This window comes from Polypterus senegalus, chromosome 11 (genome assembly GCF_016835505.1).
Source record: "Polypterus senegalus isolate Bchr_013 chromosome 11, ASM1683550v1, whole genome shotgun sequence".
Lineage (NCBI taxonomy): Eukaryota > Metazoa > Chordata > Cladistia > Polypteriformes > Polypteridae > Polypterus > Polypterus senegalus.
Window position 1 is genome coordinate 129,859,177 of NC_053164.1, and position 17,314 is coordinate 129,876,490.

Below are 17,314 nucleotides of genomic sequence, written 5' to 3' on the forward strand. Positions count from 1 at the left end.
TAGCTTACACATTCTTCACCATATATGTGTCTTTATTTCTGCTGCTAAGATGGTCTTATTCCAACATCTCCAAGATGAGTGTTTTAAACTAATTGGTGGCCCTAAATTGTCCCTATACGAGTGTGCCCTGTCCAGAGTTGGTTTTTGGGTTTTACCCAATATTTCTGAAGTAAGCTCTTTCTCCTGACAAGTATCAGGTGGATTAAGAGGGTTAAGAAAATAGGACCAATTTTAGTTATTTTTTTTTAATTATCAGGCTTACACACTAAAATTAGACTTGCTGGATCCTGATTCTAGTGCCCTGAGCCGTGATCCACATCCTGCTTACACAGGAATCAAAACATTATGCACATCTGAATTTGTTCCTTGGAGAGCTGTATTCAGGGCAGGTCATGGAACGGTCCATACAGATGATGCTGCAGTTTTGAACCACTGAGCTGGCTACTTTGTGCAGCTGTTTAAAGCTGATCCTCTGGCTAGGCCATTGGACATCTCAGGGTCTAGGGTCCTTGAGGCTGATGCTCCAATCACTTGTGAACCACCCAATCTCACTGAGATTGCCCATGTGGTGAATCAGCTGAGGATAGGGAAGGTTGCAGGGATTTGTGGTATCCGGGGCGAACTTCTCCAGGCTGGTGGTAAGGCACCCCTCCTGGCATTGAATGCAATCTGTTCTTCCATTTGGGAGAAAGGCGTCATCCCAATTGACCAGAAAATGGGACTTGCAATCCCTATATGGAAAGTCATGGGTGATCGCCTGGATTGTAACAACTACAGCGGGATGGCACTGCTCTCAGTGCCTGGTAAGGTCCTTGCTAGGATTATCCTTAATAGGATCCATGATCACATGCTCACCTACCAACGACTGGAGCAGTCTGGTTTTACACCTAAGAAGTCTACCATCGACTACATCCTGGCATTGATGGTTCTGATCAAGCACAAACATGAGGGTTTCATTGCAGCCTTTGTTGATTTTAATAAAGCGTTCAACTTAGTTGATTGAGACTTTGCAGTATCCCCAGTAAGCTCCTGGATATCATGGCCGGCCTGTACACTGGTACTGTGTGTGCTGTGTAGTGCTGTGAGTGGAGGCAGAACCTCTGCATTCTTCCCAGTTAATTCAGGGATTCGTCAAGAGTATATTCTTGCTCCTACTCTGTTTAATGCTTGCATGGATTGGATGTTGGGCAGGGTAATTGGGTCCAGCGGCTGTGAGACATCTGTTGGGGAAAAAAGATTCACTGATTTTGACTTTGCCGACAATACTGTGATATTTACAGTGTCAATGTAGGCTCTGATCAGGGGACTGAGCAAGGAGTCTGAGTGGCTGGGCTTGCGAGTGTCCTGGATAAAAACCAAGATCCAGATCTTCAATGACCACTTGGGCACAGCCATTAGCAGTGAATCTGTATGTGGAGAGAATGTCGACCACTTTGAGAGGTTTACTTACCTCAGCAGCAACATCCACGTCTCTGACTCTTCCTATAAAGTGAGTAGATATATTGGGAGAGCATGGGGGGTCATGAGGTTGCTGGAAAGGGTGTCTCTCCCAATATCTTTGCAAGAGAACGAAAATCCAAGTCTTTAGAGTCACGGTGCTTCCTGTCTTGTTATACAGTTGCAAGACATTGAAGCTATACAGTGACCTGAGACGAAGACTGGACTCCTTTGGTACTGTGTCTCTTTGGAGAATCCTTGGGTACCGCTGGTTTGACTTTGTGTCGAATGATCATTTGCTCACAGAATCCCAAATGAGGCACATTACCTGCATTGTGAGGGAGCATCAGTTATGGAACTATGGCCATGTGGTGCGATTCCCCAAGGGTGATCCAGCTCACAGGATCCTCATTCCTGAGGACCAAAGCAGCTGGACCAGGTCAAGGGGATGTCCACATAACACCTGGCTGTGGCAGATAGACAGTTATTTCCTGTGTCTGCCTAAGGGGTTTGCCAACTGGATTCCCCAGGTGTTTTATCATGTGCTGTACCAGTGCATGCTCCCCAACCTGACCTGACCTGACCTATGTGGCAATGCATGAAATGTGTTTCACATTATTTTGGGTTTGGCAGTGTAATGTCTTACTGCGTGGTGTTGTATTTTTTATTTAATTTTATTCTACGATTTACTCCTGATATACTGTATTTACAAATGTGCACAGTAATCTGAAATGGAAAATAGGACTTACAAGATATAGAAATAAAGGAATCTGAACTGTATGTCTTTTTTAACATGCACACGTACCGGTCCCGGTACATAACTACAATTGGACGACGTCACAGCCATGTCACAGCCATGTGTGCATGCCCTCTGTCATGCACCTCGACATACTAAACATCAAATGAAACCTCAGAGTCTCGTCTTTCCGATGATATAAACCATTTTGACACACAACAACCACAGCACTGACACTAAATCCTTTTTTACAGAGAAGTAAATACTTTTAAGAGTTGACTTTTCCTACCTTTGAAGGCTCTCTGCAAGTCAAACATCAATATTTCCGAGTAATATTGATCTCATTCTGTCCGTAAGGCTCCAGGGAATATAATTCAGTAAAACAATTAGGTCCAAAACACACGATAGATCCTCAAAGGGACAAAAACTCCAGAAAACGGTTCTTAACTTGAGACTAGCTCCGACATTTTTTTTCAATTCTATTGGTCATATCAGACGTAATTTGTTTCTGTCAGCAATAACCATGCTAAAGCATGTTACACGGAAGTGTTAGCTTCTGATTGACACCTAAGTTGGCCAATTACGAGGGGTCTGGGGGGTGACTGGAGCCTCGTATAGCCAACGAGTGTCACAGACAGCTGAACGATGACGCACAACTCCAAACCCTGGTAGAATCTACCAGTTTGATTGGACGCTGTGAATGACACTCCAAACTTACAGCCAATGAGCAGCTGAGCACGCCGATATGTAACTTGCCATGCTAACTTGTAAACAAAACCGATCGGAGCTGCGTGAAGCTGGCATTTGTGCCAGTCTGCAGACTTGGTGCGTGGTTGTTTATTGTGATTTCACCAAGTTTTTTCGCATTTTAAATATGGATAAACGTACAGATAAACGTAAATACACTCTCGATGAAGTAGTAGAGGCATGTATGCAGTGTGACAGTGATGAATCGGACCAGGAGAAGTCTGAGGCAGAGAGCGACATGTGACACGCCCTTGTGCTTTCTGCCTGCTAGGGATTGCTACAATCAGTGGCACATGGAAAAACGCTGAGCTGTGTTGTAACAGTTTGTAAAAAATGTATATAGTTTGTGTGCATTTTATTAAAAAAAAAAATAAAAATAAAATATATATATTTTTTGGCCCATAAGACTTGTTTTGACTATTTTTATATTGAAATGTGTATTTTTTATTGTTTTTATTATGGAATATGAATTTCCATAACTAATAGAGTGACACTGTGTGTAGATATAGATTCCTTTAGGTGTAAGCTTTCAGTAGAGCCCTTATTGATATATGTGGGTTGAAGCATTCAAAAGTTATTACACTTTTTCCATACGTTCCAAAATGTGGATAATGGTCCCTCTAAAAAGCACCTGGACATGACCACATAAAAACTGGTGTAAAAATGTCATTTTTATAGTTATTCTTTTCAAATTTGAAATGTGAGTAGTCAACAAGTTATTCTGTTGGTACATAGTGTGTTTCTGTCCCCACCTACCTACTGCAGCTATAGAGGCCTTTATTTTCACAAAAAAACTTAGGCAAGAACAAAAAAATTCATTTTTTCTGTGAGTTCTAATGTGCAGAACTTTTGATCAGTCACACCTACAGTGATTCTGACTACTAAGGGTGAAACTAGAGAATGTTACCTTTACAAAGAGACCAAACATGTGTTTATACTCCAAAAAGTTCAATAACAGCAATGATTCTAATTTGGAGAGGTCAAATTACAAGCGATTTAGCAAAAATGACCCTGCTTGATAAGGGGTTAATGTATTAAGTAAATTTGGACCAGAGATTTTAAAAAAAACACAACACAGTGGTATTGGAGAAGCTGGTTAAGTAAGTTTCACATAACTGAATAGGTCATTTGTGAATGATTTCTGAATTAAAACATATTGTTAGGCTGCGTTCTGTGAAGATTGTCAACATAACAGCTAATGAACAGCAGAATCATGAAAATACTGAAAGAGAGAAAAAATTCCTTCTTAAATACTTTGCAGCTACTAGTTGAAGGAGATTCAGCATAATTTGCTTGCTTGTATCAGATACAAAGAAAATGTTATTGAAAATGGAAATACATATAAATTGATCATGTTTATTCATACTGGCAAATGTAAGTAAAGAAATAGACCTAGGTCTGCTTAAAACACACAAGAAGACATTTATCTTAGAGGAGTTATGACAATTTCACCTTCAAGCAGTAATAAATCAGTTCTTGTCTTTTCGGGATAAATGGTACTGTTAGTGAATGAAATGTACTTACAAACAGCAGAAGTGCAGTACACTGTGCAAGAATTATTCCAATAATTATATGAAGAACAACCCTTAGAAGAAATAGATGAGGTAATGGGCTTGGTAAAAACACTGTAAAGCCATATGCTTATGCGTGCAATACACCTCAAGAGTATCTGACTAAGTAACAATGTTTAGATTGTTCCTTACACCTTGGAACCACACTATGTCATACTACTCTCTTTGTGAAAAGAAAGTCCATGTAGTAAAATACAAAAAGCAGGATAATTAGTGGAATGGACACACAACCAAAGAATAGCACTTGTTTCTTATGACAATAAACAGGCATTAGGACAGAGCTTTGGTCTGTGTAGTATCAGTACTTCCTATGGTAACCTCTAATGCAGAATTAACTTTAAGAGTAAGACTTTGAATTGTTACACCACACAATAGTTAAAGAGATGGAGCAAAAAAGAAAGAGATGAAAGTGAAATTAGGGGGGAAAACAGATAAGATGACTGATATAGCTTTATAGAGTACTAATCTCCCATGGTACACTCTTAAAAATAAAGATGCCAGAGTGGTTTTACAGAGCGATGCCACAGGGGAAACATTTTTGGTTCCCAAAAGCCCCATCCACATAAAGGTTCCATAAAGAACCTTTATTTATTTAGATCTGTAGCATACTTTGTACAGTAAATAACCATGAATTGATGGAAACAGATTTATAAAATACCAATGGCTCTTGATTTTAAAAGGACTCTTGCTATATTCGTAACACAGGCTACATCCAGGTTTTCCTGATCCATTAGTGTCCTGCCAGGTATCCTACCAAACATTAAAGAGTTTTTTGTTACACAAAGAACCATCATATCCAAAGAACCCTTTCTAGAATGAAATGGCGTTTAGTCAATCAATAGTCTACGATGGATCACACAACCAAGTATGGAACCATAAAATGCCTTTAAACAACCATTAATTGTGTAAAAAGTGTATTAGTAATTGTATAAAAGTGTACTCTTGCCTGTAGTAATACAGTTAGTGTGCTTTTTTGTTTTGGGTATTCTGACTTCATTTATCAATTCTGTTTTATTTGGGTGAATACAAAACCTGTCATTCTTGTAGCCCAGCATCTGTTTATCCTGATTTCAAGACAGTGCTGTAAGATATTACAATGTTTATTAAATAGATAGATAGATAGATAGATAGATAGATAGATAGATAGATAGATAGATAGATAGATAGATAGATAGATAGATAGATAGATAGATAGATAGATAGATAGATAGATAGATACTTTATTAATCCCAAGGGGAAATTCACATAATCCAGCAGCAGTATACTGATACAAAGAAACAAAATTAAATTAAATAGTAATAAAAATGAAAAAAAAAAATACTGTAATCTGTATATACATACAGTCCTATAAAATGTAATCTAATATGTTGTAACCATTTAAAAGTTTATAACTATCCTTCCTTCTTTAACTGTCCTTCACAAAACTAAAGTGTTGATTGTTCAGGTTCACAAATGCCTATCATATTTGTTCAAGACTGAAACTCATTTGGAATTTACAATAACAGCCTGGGAGGCCCAGTGTTACTTAAGTAGACAAACAGGTCCTTGTTAAACAGGTTAGACTACACGTGATGCCAGGGATGATAGAGCTCACTTACAAGACATCATTCAACATAAAATCTACTGGCTTGGTGTTTTTAAATAAATAATTAAACACAACATATGTTTAATTATTTTATTAAATAATACCAGCTTATTTGAAGTTTATTTTAAAGTCATTTATATAGTAAGAATAAAATGTTTCTTTTTGCTAGAAACTAAAATGTTAATGTAAAATATGATGAAAACTATATTACATTAATGTACAGTACTAAATTACATTAAACTCTCTAAAGTTGTACACCAGTAATTAATTTAGTGTTTGCCTTATATATCAAATTTAAATATCCATTTCTGAATTTATTCATAAATAAATCAATTTTCTCAATCTGGTTATTCCAAATAGGTTAATAGCCAAAATGAACACAAGAAGCATCAGGTACAGCAAGATACCAAACCCTTAAGTTGTGGAGTCATTATATCACAAGCCACACTGACTCACAAAAGGCAAATTCAGAGCCACCAACTGACCTAAAACACATTTATTTGTGACTTGGAAAACAGGAGTACCTGAAGAAAAAATGTAAGCAAAATCCGAGCAAACTTGGAAAATCCATTGTGAGAGATGGCCGGCAGCTTATCCCGGTCAATACATCCAGGCCGCTAGATGGAGTCCTCCCTGCAACATGGAGGTGCCCCAGATTCCCGCAGGGCATCATGGGAGATGGAGTGCGATTTCACAGCCCTGCTGGGTGCCGTGGGTGCCATCGGAGGACGCTGCAGGGAGACACAGGGATTTTTATTTTCCCTATACTCCCAAGTCACGGGGACAGAGGAACAAAAGTAGTTCCGGGCTGAAGAAAAATATGAATCTTCAACCAACCCGGAAATGATAGTGAATCACGTTGACTGAAGGACAGGAGCACTTCCAGGTCAAAGACTATATAAAGGATTGTAGGAAACCCAGCAAGCTGAGCTGGAGTTGGAAGGAAGTGTAACGGAGCTGCTGGGTGGAGAGGAGGATTATTGTATTGATTATTGTTGATTATTATTGTGTATTGTGGAGGTGGAGGTGCTTTGTGCACAGTATAGAAGAAATTAAAATTATTTCTGATACCTTTACCTGGTGTCTGGACATGTTGACTGTGGGTTTGGAGGAGCGACAGCGCCCCCTACCGTTACACCATATATACAGTAATTTGGGCAAGACTAAACACAGTTCTTGGATATGAAAAGTAGAAGAACTAAACATTATACCACAGTTCCAAGCACTGACCATATTTACAAATATATAGGGTAATCACAAGGGGCACAAGAGAGCCCTAAACCCAAGACACAGCAATACAGTACACATTGTATGAATAAAACAAATAATATTTATTCTTCCAAAGCACCTTCCAATGATCACTTCATCAACAATCAGCCACAGTACACAATGATTACTCCAAATTACACAATTCTTCCTTCTTTTGTCCTCCACTGAGTGTTGCCCGCTGCCTCATGACTCTGACGCAAATGAAGTGAGGCAGCAAAATCCTTTTAAGTTGGATGCGGGAATGCTTCTGGTGTCAGGTTATGCCTACTAGGAAGCACTTCTGAGCCATAGAAAAAGTAAGGAGGTCCTCACCCGACAGCACCATCTATCGAACCCCAGGTAACCTGTCAGGACTACATTTCCAGACTCCATATCTCAAGCACCCCTGTGGGCATCCCAACATTTTTCCCATGTGAGGACCACTGCCGACTGGCATAGGAGGGATGGAACTGCTCATGATTCCCGGCTATTGCTGGTCTATCCATTATTTGATACCAGTCGGATGTAAACTTATTTTCTTGTCCCACCATCCAATCCATTTCTCCTTCTGCTCTGGCCTTCTATCTGGGTATGAAACCATCCTCCTTCCCATCATGCCCATCCTCCGTTTACTTTACTTATAATAAAACACAAAAAGCTCATAAAAAATCACAAAACCATAATATAATTTGTGAAGCTAGGCCCAGTTAGGACAAGGCTTATAGAGTATCTCTGGTTAAAAAAGGCAGGAGATAGACAGAATATTTCCTGGGCGGTGCACTGGTAATGGCAACTTATATGAATGTCCTAGTATTATTGAGGCAATGTTGCTTAGGGGCACCAGGTCCCTTAATAATACAGCAGAAGGAGGCCCAGATGTGATTATTACATGGTCATAATATAATGGAAGGACATTTGGGACCTGAATTATGACAGAAGTTCTCCAGGGTGGTAGATGGCAGCAGGAAGTCTAATTTGGTCATGAATTGCTTGTTGATACATGCTGCAGGAACACTTAGGGCAAAGGATGGTAGACCCAAGAGTTCTAGAGGCTATTCCTGACTCCAGATATGGTCCATCAGGTAAACCTGAAACTGGTTCCCAGAAAGGGCTTAAAAGCATCTTGTGGTCAGTACTATGGTGAGTTTGAGTTGGAAGTGTAGTGAATGGCAAGGGCTTGACTGACAGGAGGATGAATGATCAGTGTGATTTGAGAAAGATGTGTGGGAAGTAACAAAGAACTCGTGGTTCTTTAAGGTAAGTGAATGAGCCCTCACATGGAACTGAAATGGTCCTATTCTTACATTTAGGTAGGTACAAAGTGGTTACTAGGATTTCATAATTTCTAATATTGGGCACTGGTTTGACACATGTACTGTAATTACCTACCCTTGCATGTTTAATTTGTTAACAAAATACCCTTCCTTATTTCCCACTGTTTCCATGGTATTCCTTATGTGTTCATGGACATGGTTCACAAGTCCCCTACGGGTAAAAAATATTATATTATATTATATTATATTATTTATAAATGTCTACGTGTGGAAGTGTGTGTGTCTGTCCAGTCTGGAAGTGAGAGATGGAGTCGGGGTAAGGGCTCTGCCTTCGAGGAAACAGAAAACTCACTTAACCACTAATAACACAAGTGGGGCCAGCACGTCAGCAAAATTAAATCTCAGAAGAAAGACAAAGTCGCTTAGCTGCTAACATCGGTAAAATGGCCTCCCTTTAACTTTTTCCTAATGCACAAGTGATGTGAGTACGTCAGCAAAACGAAACCTACTAGGAGAGAGATGCCCAGAGTAGTTCCTTTCAAATACCTGATATCTCTACATTTAAACTTACACAGCTATTATTATATAATATTATATTATCCATCCATCCATTATCCAACCCGCTATATCCCAACTACAGGGTCATGGGGGTCTGCTGGAGCCAATCCCAGCCAACACAGGGCACAAGGCAGGAACCAATCCCAGGCAGGGTGCCAGCCCACCGCAGGGCACGCACATACACACCCACACACCAAGCACACACTAGGGACAATTTAGAATTGCCAAGGCACCTAACCTGCATGTCTTTGGTTCATGGGATGAAACCGAATTGCCCAGAGGAAACCCATGCAGACACAGGTAGAACATGCAAACTCCACACAGGGAGGACCTGGGACGCGAACCTGGGTCTACTAACTGCGAGACAGCAGTGCTACCCACTGCACCACCGTGCTTTCCATATTATATTATATTATATTATATTATATTATATTATATTATATTATATTATATTATATTATATTATAATCAGGGCAGCAAAGAAGCACAGTGACCATTATAGCATGGGGAGAATAGACATCACAGTATAAGAATTAAAAGACACTATAGGTCCAAATCAGAAGCTATAAACAGATCATTTGTACAGGTTTTTTTCAATGTACCCCAAAGTACAGTAAACCAGTTCTCTTTGCCCAAGGTATGCCTTTTATCTCCTTATTGTAACTTTAACCAGCTCTTGCCTATGGCTAATTTATATAGACCTTTGGGGATCGTGTATTTAGTCTTTAATACAATTCCACATTGGAATTACTTGTTTAAACAACTTGAAACCTGCACTATGATAAAAATAACCTTATTACTGACACAGACATAGCAATACCTAACCTTCTGTAGTACAACAGCTGTTGCTGCTCTGAAAAAGTTTGCACAGAACAGAGCACTTAAATGTGCCTTTACAGTAGTTTTGCATTCCACGCATGGCGCATTACCTCAATGTATTGTATATTCTCAGAGGTATGAGCTCTTATCTGATCATCTGAATTGTGGGGGTACTGCTATTAACAATGTAAGGTGTGGCACATTTTCAGGTAGGCTAGCGCAGTTCTAATTCCACAGGCCCACACGCATTATATCTTTATAAGTACAGTATGGTTCCCAGGGTCCCAAAACAATTGGAGGGAACAGAAACTAATAAATACTTAAAATATGGACTTTGTGAACGCTGGCCCCGGCACAGACAGACGGACAACATATTTTGCACCCACACACTGTTTATTTACACTATTTACAGTTTTTATGCTCACGTGCACCCCCAGTGCCTTCTCGCACCGATTTCCCCAATGTCCAGGCCCACAGTCTCTTGTGCCTTCCTGGTCGCCTCCTGTCCTCTCTTAAGCTTCGCCAACACTGCCTCCCGACGTCCACCACCAACTGGAGGGAGGCGGCCCCTTTTATGGGAACCCGGAAGGGTTTCAGCTGCTTCCCGGCACTTAGCGGTGGCCACACCCCTATGTGGCGGAAGTGCCGGCTGCGCACTCGGAAGCCGTCCGTGTCTCCCGGTCGTCTTCCCCGGCACTTCCTGGTGTGGCGGAAGTGCGGGCTCCCGGGATAAACAGGCACTGGGGCGCCGCCTGGCGGTGGCCACGGGTCCCTACAGGGCTGGGCTTCAAAGCACCCTACCCGAGGCCCCCTGCATAACCAGGACGGACGCCCCCACTCGGTCTGGAGGAGGCACTCGCCCTCCTCTGGTCCTCCAAAGCATCCCGGCCGGGCTCCAGCCCCAACCGAGGACCGTACGGGATAACCCGGCATCGGGGCGCCGCCTGGCGGTGACCACGGGCCCCTACAGGGCTGGGCTTCCAAGCCCTCCACCCGTGGTCCCCAACAAATCCAGGACGGACGCCCCCTCGCGGTCTGGAGGAGGCACAAGCTAGCGAGGACACGTGGGTCTGAACGGCACAACCCGATAGGGCAGCACGTCCCCGGTGAGGGTCCTACTATGTCCCCAGGGTCCAACACGGCACCCTGGGACATCCGTCTTCGCACCCTCCGCGCAAACGCGTGCCCCATGGTCTCGCGCCGCTCTCGCCCCCGCTGTTCCCCGCAGTTGGGACACTATTGGCCTCCCGGCATGGAGCTCTCCCGCGGAGCGGCTTTTCAGGAGGGCAGGTCCCTGACGACGTCGTCCACAGCGCTCGTCGGGGCTTCGGGCCTGTGGAAAAAGGGAAAAGAGGGCCAGAAGCACTGCCAGGACACTCAACCCGAGCGCCCTGCCGGTCTCCGTACCCGCAGTGCTCCTGCCCCCTTCCGACAGCCTCTGACTTGCCTGCTGAAGACCTCTGTCGCAGGTTCCATGCCCGTCCGCTCGTTGTCCACGGCACCGTTCTCGCAGGCAGCTCGCCCAGGGGATCTCATCTGCCCGCACAGAGGACGGCCCTTCTCCGGACGTGCGCACCCAGCGCCGCGTCCTCTCCTATTGGAGGAACCGGCACTCACCCTTCGGTTCCTCCTTCTTCTCTTGGGCGCCCGACGGTCTGGGTCTGAGCACAGCAAAAGCTCAAATCCAGCCCCGTCTGCGTCCAGGCAGAGCGACAGGAGACAGCTGCGGGCTTGAAGCGCAGGGCGCTAGATCCCAGGGCACTCAGCAGCCCCGATCCTACCAGCTCCTGCGTGTTCGATCTCCCAGCCTCGCTAGCCTTCTGCACCACCACGTCCGCTGTTGCGAAGTTGCCTACTTGGAGCCGGTCGTCCCGTAAACGGTCACGGCCATGTTCGGCGAACCCCCCCACTTGCTTTACGGGAACGGCAACACTCACCACTCCCGCTGTGTTCTGCCGGCCTCCGGTTCCAGCGCCACGCCGATCCTCCGTCTCACGCGGCGTCTCTCCCGACGCGACCGCCTTCCCCATCAGCTGCTCACACTGAGCGGCGAGAACACACAGCAAATCTGCAAGCGGCGACCCGGCGGGCCGAGGGGATTCCCCCGACTCACGCCGAGCCGCTGGTGGAAACAGAGAGACAGACTTCAGTGGGCTTACCTGTCTATCAGCTCCACTCGACGCCTGCCTCCTGTGAGCCATCCCCTCTGGCCCAATCCCGGCCGGGGACCACAGTGCCCCACCGCTAGCGAGGACATAGTAGGACCCTCACCGGGGACGTGCTGCCCTTTCGGGTTGTGCTGTTCGGACCCACGTGTCCTCGCTAGCGGTGGGGCACTGTGGTCCCCGGCCAGGCTCCACGCCCAGGAGGACGTGAGGAGGGCTTGTGCCTCCTCCAGACCGCGAGGGGGCGTCCGTCCTGGTTTGTTGGGGACCACGGGTGGAGGGCTTGGAAGCCCAGCCCTGTAGGGGCCCGTGGTCACCGCCAGGCGGCGCCCCGATGCCGGTTTATCCCGTACGGTCCTCGGCTGGGGCTGGAGCCCGGCCGGGACGCTTTGGAGGACCAGAGGAGGGCGAGTGCCTCCTCCAGACCGAGTGGGGGCGTCCGTCCTGGTTATGCAGGGGGCCTCGGGTAGGGGGCTTTGAAGCCCAGCCCTGTAGGGACCCGTGGCCACCGCCAGGCGGCGCCCCAGTGCCTGTTTATCCCTGGTTTGGCGGAAGTGCCGGGGGGAAGACGACCGGGGAGACACGGACGGCTTCCGAGTGCACAGCCGGCACTTCCGCCACATAGGGGTGTGGCCACCGCTAAGTGCCGGGAAGCAGCTGGAACCCGTCCGGGTTCCCATAAAAGGGGCCGCCTCCCTCCAGTCGGTGGTGGACGTCGGGAGGCAGTGTTGGCGAAGCTTGAGAGAGGACAGGAGGCACAAGAGATTGTGGGCCTGGACATTGGGGAAATCGGTGCAAGAAGGCACTGGGGGTGCACGTGAGCATAAAAACTGTAAATAGTGTAAATAAACAGTGTATGGGTGCAAAATATGTTGTCCGTCTGTCTGTGCCGGGGCCAGCGTTTACAACTTGTACATTGTTCACATTGTGTAAACTTTCAATGGAAGAATTCTTCAAATTTCCATTTTGTATGTAAATACTTTTTCATGAAGGAAGTTGTTTAGCTGCTTTTTTATGGTAACTGTCATGTATTAAAATTACTCTACGTAACCAGAAACCCATAGAGACGGAAAGTACATACATATGTGTTTGTTCATTTACTTATTTTTTATATTCAGTGCTCCATTTGTTTGCAATGAACAGTTGTTTTGAAGATCAGATGCAGTATCTTTTCTGTTTACCTATTATATGTTACCTTTTTCATCTGACCTCTCCTTCATTGTGCAAATAAAGAAGATGGGCTGTCTCCATCAGATAAGAGCTTACTTTTAGTCTGGCTGCCCTAGATAGGTGAAATTGCAGGGTATGTTAGCCCTACACTAAAGTCATTGCTGCACTGTAGGTGATGGTGGAATTATAGTGTATAAGGATTACAGTTAAAGGATAAGCATTGTAACGGATGGCCAGGGCCCATGCCTGGCCAGGACGCCCCTACACCACATCTGTCAGGGGGACAAGGGTGGGAAGCCCAGTATCTCCCCCTGGATGCTAGATGGCAGCCTCCCTGGGTTGCAGCGGTGCCTCGGACTCCCCCAGGGCTTCATGGGGGTTGGAGTTCTGTGCAGCTCTGTGGGTTTCTGCAGGCGCCTCCAGAGGGTGCTGCAACAGTAGCGACTGGCCCCTTTTTGGTACTGGTTTCGCCTTACCTGGAAGTGCAGCCAGATGTCGGGAATCAAGCACCTGGAGCACTTCTGGGTACCCAATAAAAGAGAGCCAGCAACCACCACTTGGCGGCCAGAGTCGAGAGGTGGAGGACAAATCTTGCTTGGTGTACTTGTGGACTGTGTTTGGGACTGTGTTATGCCTGTTGGGTTCACGGGGAAGACGTGCCCCACAGGTGAAGAAAAATAAACAGTTTATTTGTTTTACCCATGCCTCCCATGTGAGTCCGTGGCAGGTCAGGTGCTATATAGCGCCTTTCTTACACTAGCGTAGTTGGCAGGATTCCGGTCCGTCCATTTGGGCCGGGACTTGCATAAAAATTTGTGTAAGGACCCGGCCCAGCAGCGCGAGACACGTGTACAACACAGCCGCTCAGGAAGCGTGACCCGAGACAGCACACCAAAGGGCGCACATGTGGCAGGGAGGCTGCGGGATGACCACCAAGGAGCTCCTAAGGATGCCGCGCTAGAGGGGGAAGAAAAAAGCCAGGCGGACGCAGAAATCAGCTGCCACACACCGCCTCACTAACCAGCACCACGGGTTGCAGCAGGAGGTAGGTGACAGGCCCTGAAGTGAAGGTTTTTGTGAGTTCACGTCTGTCTACCTCCTAGACGATGAGGGGTGAAGCACCTATTGTTGGCCTGAGGACGTGTGTCCGAGGCCTGACGGCGTAGTGAGTTCGGGAGAGAGCAAGGCTGACCTGTGTCTTCCCTTCGACTCGGTCCATCGGCTGAAGGAGGAGAGCCCGGACAAGCTTCCATAACGCGGTGTTCCCGCTAGAGGAGCAGGAGTTCCTCCCTGAAGCAGGTAAGGGGGTGGAGGGGGTGTGTCGTTCATCCATCAATGAGGGCATCGAGACGAGAACGACGAACCTCGACCCCGATCCAGAGGGATCCCCGAAGAGGCCTGTGAGTGTCGTGCAGGGCCTCGATGGCTGCACGGGAGGTGGAGGCTCTACTTCTACCCTTGCAGTCACTTGTTCAAATTATTCAGGTCCTGTAGGAGACAAAGGAAGCACTGGAAAAGAAGCTTGGTGCGCTGTTAGGAGCCATCACGGAGTGGCTAAAGCACGAGTTCATCCAGCCTGCAGGACGCAATGGTACAGGTGAGTGACGCCTGTGTCATTGATGAAAGGGGAGGACGGACTGCAGCAGCTTCAGTGATCAGTTCTGCTTGCCAAGCAGCCCCGCCTCCTACAAGAGACACAGTCGCGATGATTGACAGCGCTACAGAGGAGCGTGCAGGGGGGCAGCTGATCAACTGCAACTGCCAGAGTCAGACTCGCAGATGTCTAAAGGGGTGCAGATGGCAAGGGGTCTTTCTTCTTCCCATAAGGGGACCCAGACTGTCGGTGCACCCCAGAGCAAGAGGAGATCCCGGAGAAAGAAACGGGATTCACTTAACAGTGTGCAGCGCGAGCCCATCTGTGTAAAGGCGGTGGAGGGCTGTGCTGCGAAGGGGCGGAAAGTCAGGTGCTCTTAGGGGAGTGGATGAGGGAGTAGGACTTCCCATCCTGCTTCTGATCCCGCAGGGGTCGTTTCGAAGGGGAACAGTGTTGCTATAACTGCGGCCACGTCTGGCAGTGTTGTCCAGAGAGGATGTCCGATTGGCATGAGCATTGGGGAAACACCCCCACACCTGTCGCTTGTTTCTCCACAGGGCAGAGCCGCAGACAGGAAGACATCAACTCCCCAACATGGAGAAGACCAGCCCTTGCGGGACGTGCAATTAGGCATTTGCCTAGGGCACAGATCATAACTGGGAGGAAACTGAGCAGTCAGTTGGCACACTAATAAGCTTGGTCTAGGGTGCAAAATAATCTAGCACCAGCACTGCCTTCTGTGAGCTTCAATCAAACTCATAAAAACTGAAAATAGATGGATGAATGATGTATAGTTAGGCAATTTGTTTTTCTTTTACAGTTCTCAAAAAAATGCAAAAATAAATAAGCAAAACATTTGCTTTACCTTTTGGAACTTTTGACATCATCTTTATGTCTGTTATATCCAACAATTCACTTCACTTTCTTTCATTACAGGGCCTATTCTGGTATCAGTAGCCACAAGACAGAAATCACACACACCCATAATCGCTAACAACACTCCAATTTATTTATTATTGCTTTTATTGATTTTATTTCAAGAAAAAAAAATTCCATAAGATCAAGTCTAACTTATACAACAAACAAAATAACATCACATACAATCAAGTCAAATTTAACAGCACCCCAATTTAGAGTCACATATCTACCCAATAAATGTATCTATGGAATGTACAAGAGAATTGCTTACAATATTCATCAATCAACCCGTATAGTGAACCCAAAAGAATCCACTTCTATATGTAGAACAAGTCCGGCATTTAAAACAAATGTTCCTGCCCTTATAGAGTTATAACTTTTATTATAAACAAATAACTAGATACAATACAACTTGTCAAGGCTTGTATGAATATAAATGAACGTCATAACATGCATGAAAACCTCACAAACCAAAAAACACTAGTGAAATAATGAATACAAAAAAATCTATAAACAAGCAGTGCGACAATAACACAAAGCAAGCCAATCTAACAATATTTTGTGAAAAGAGTAAAGAAAAAACATGACAAGCCCCCTTGTATTATAAAACCAAACAGTTACGGCATGGATTTCACTTCCTTACTGCAAACACCCAATTCAATGTTACTCTCCTCGCACAACTGCCTTGAGACTGCTTCTGGGCCAATTTATACAGCTGGGTGACTTAATCTCTTAAAGAGACACTCACCCTGTTTAGGCCATCCTTCTTTACTAATCCTACATTCTTGCCCCCTTTAATTGATCATTGTCCCAATGATTCTATCACTTCTATAAAACGCCCCGTCTAAACAATGTGTAGAGGTACTTGACAAAGGCGAATTGCAATTCTCCTATCCTTCCTAACCAGGAATGACACTATTCTTCCCATCTCATCCCCCAATTACATATAGATTTTTGCAGATGATGGGGATTGGAATGCTTTCCTGCTGTTTCCTGGACTGACCTCCTCAAATTGGGCAGCAACTGCTCCACTCTGTCGGGTGCCACAGTAACATCTACCTGCCTTTCCAAAGGAGCTTCCACTTCTTCCTTAGATATTGTACTATTCTCCTGTGGTTGAGATGGTGTTCCACATACTTCAAATTCTCTATACTTTTCACTGGAAGTAGACGTTGCCAATGATACTTCCAGTGCTTTTGGGCCCAGATTCTTTTCTGAACACGACTGCGGCAGAGTTGCAATTCAGAACGGTGCACATTACGAGGTGGCTTGGAACCATCCACTGGCACAATCGTATACACTGACTTATTCTCAAAACATCCCAACACTCTATATGACATCTCTTCCCAGATATCTTGTATCTTCTGCCTGCCTCTGAGATTCTGTCTCCGTATATATACCAACTGTCCATCTACAAGACAACTGTCCTTTGAAGGGGAATCATAATACCATCTCCTCCAAACTACTTGGATCTCTAGGTTCAGATTCGCGG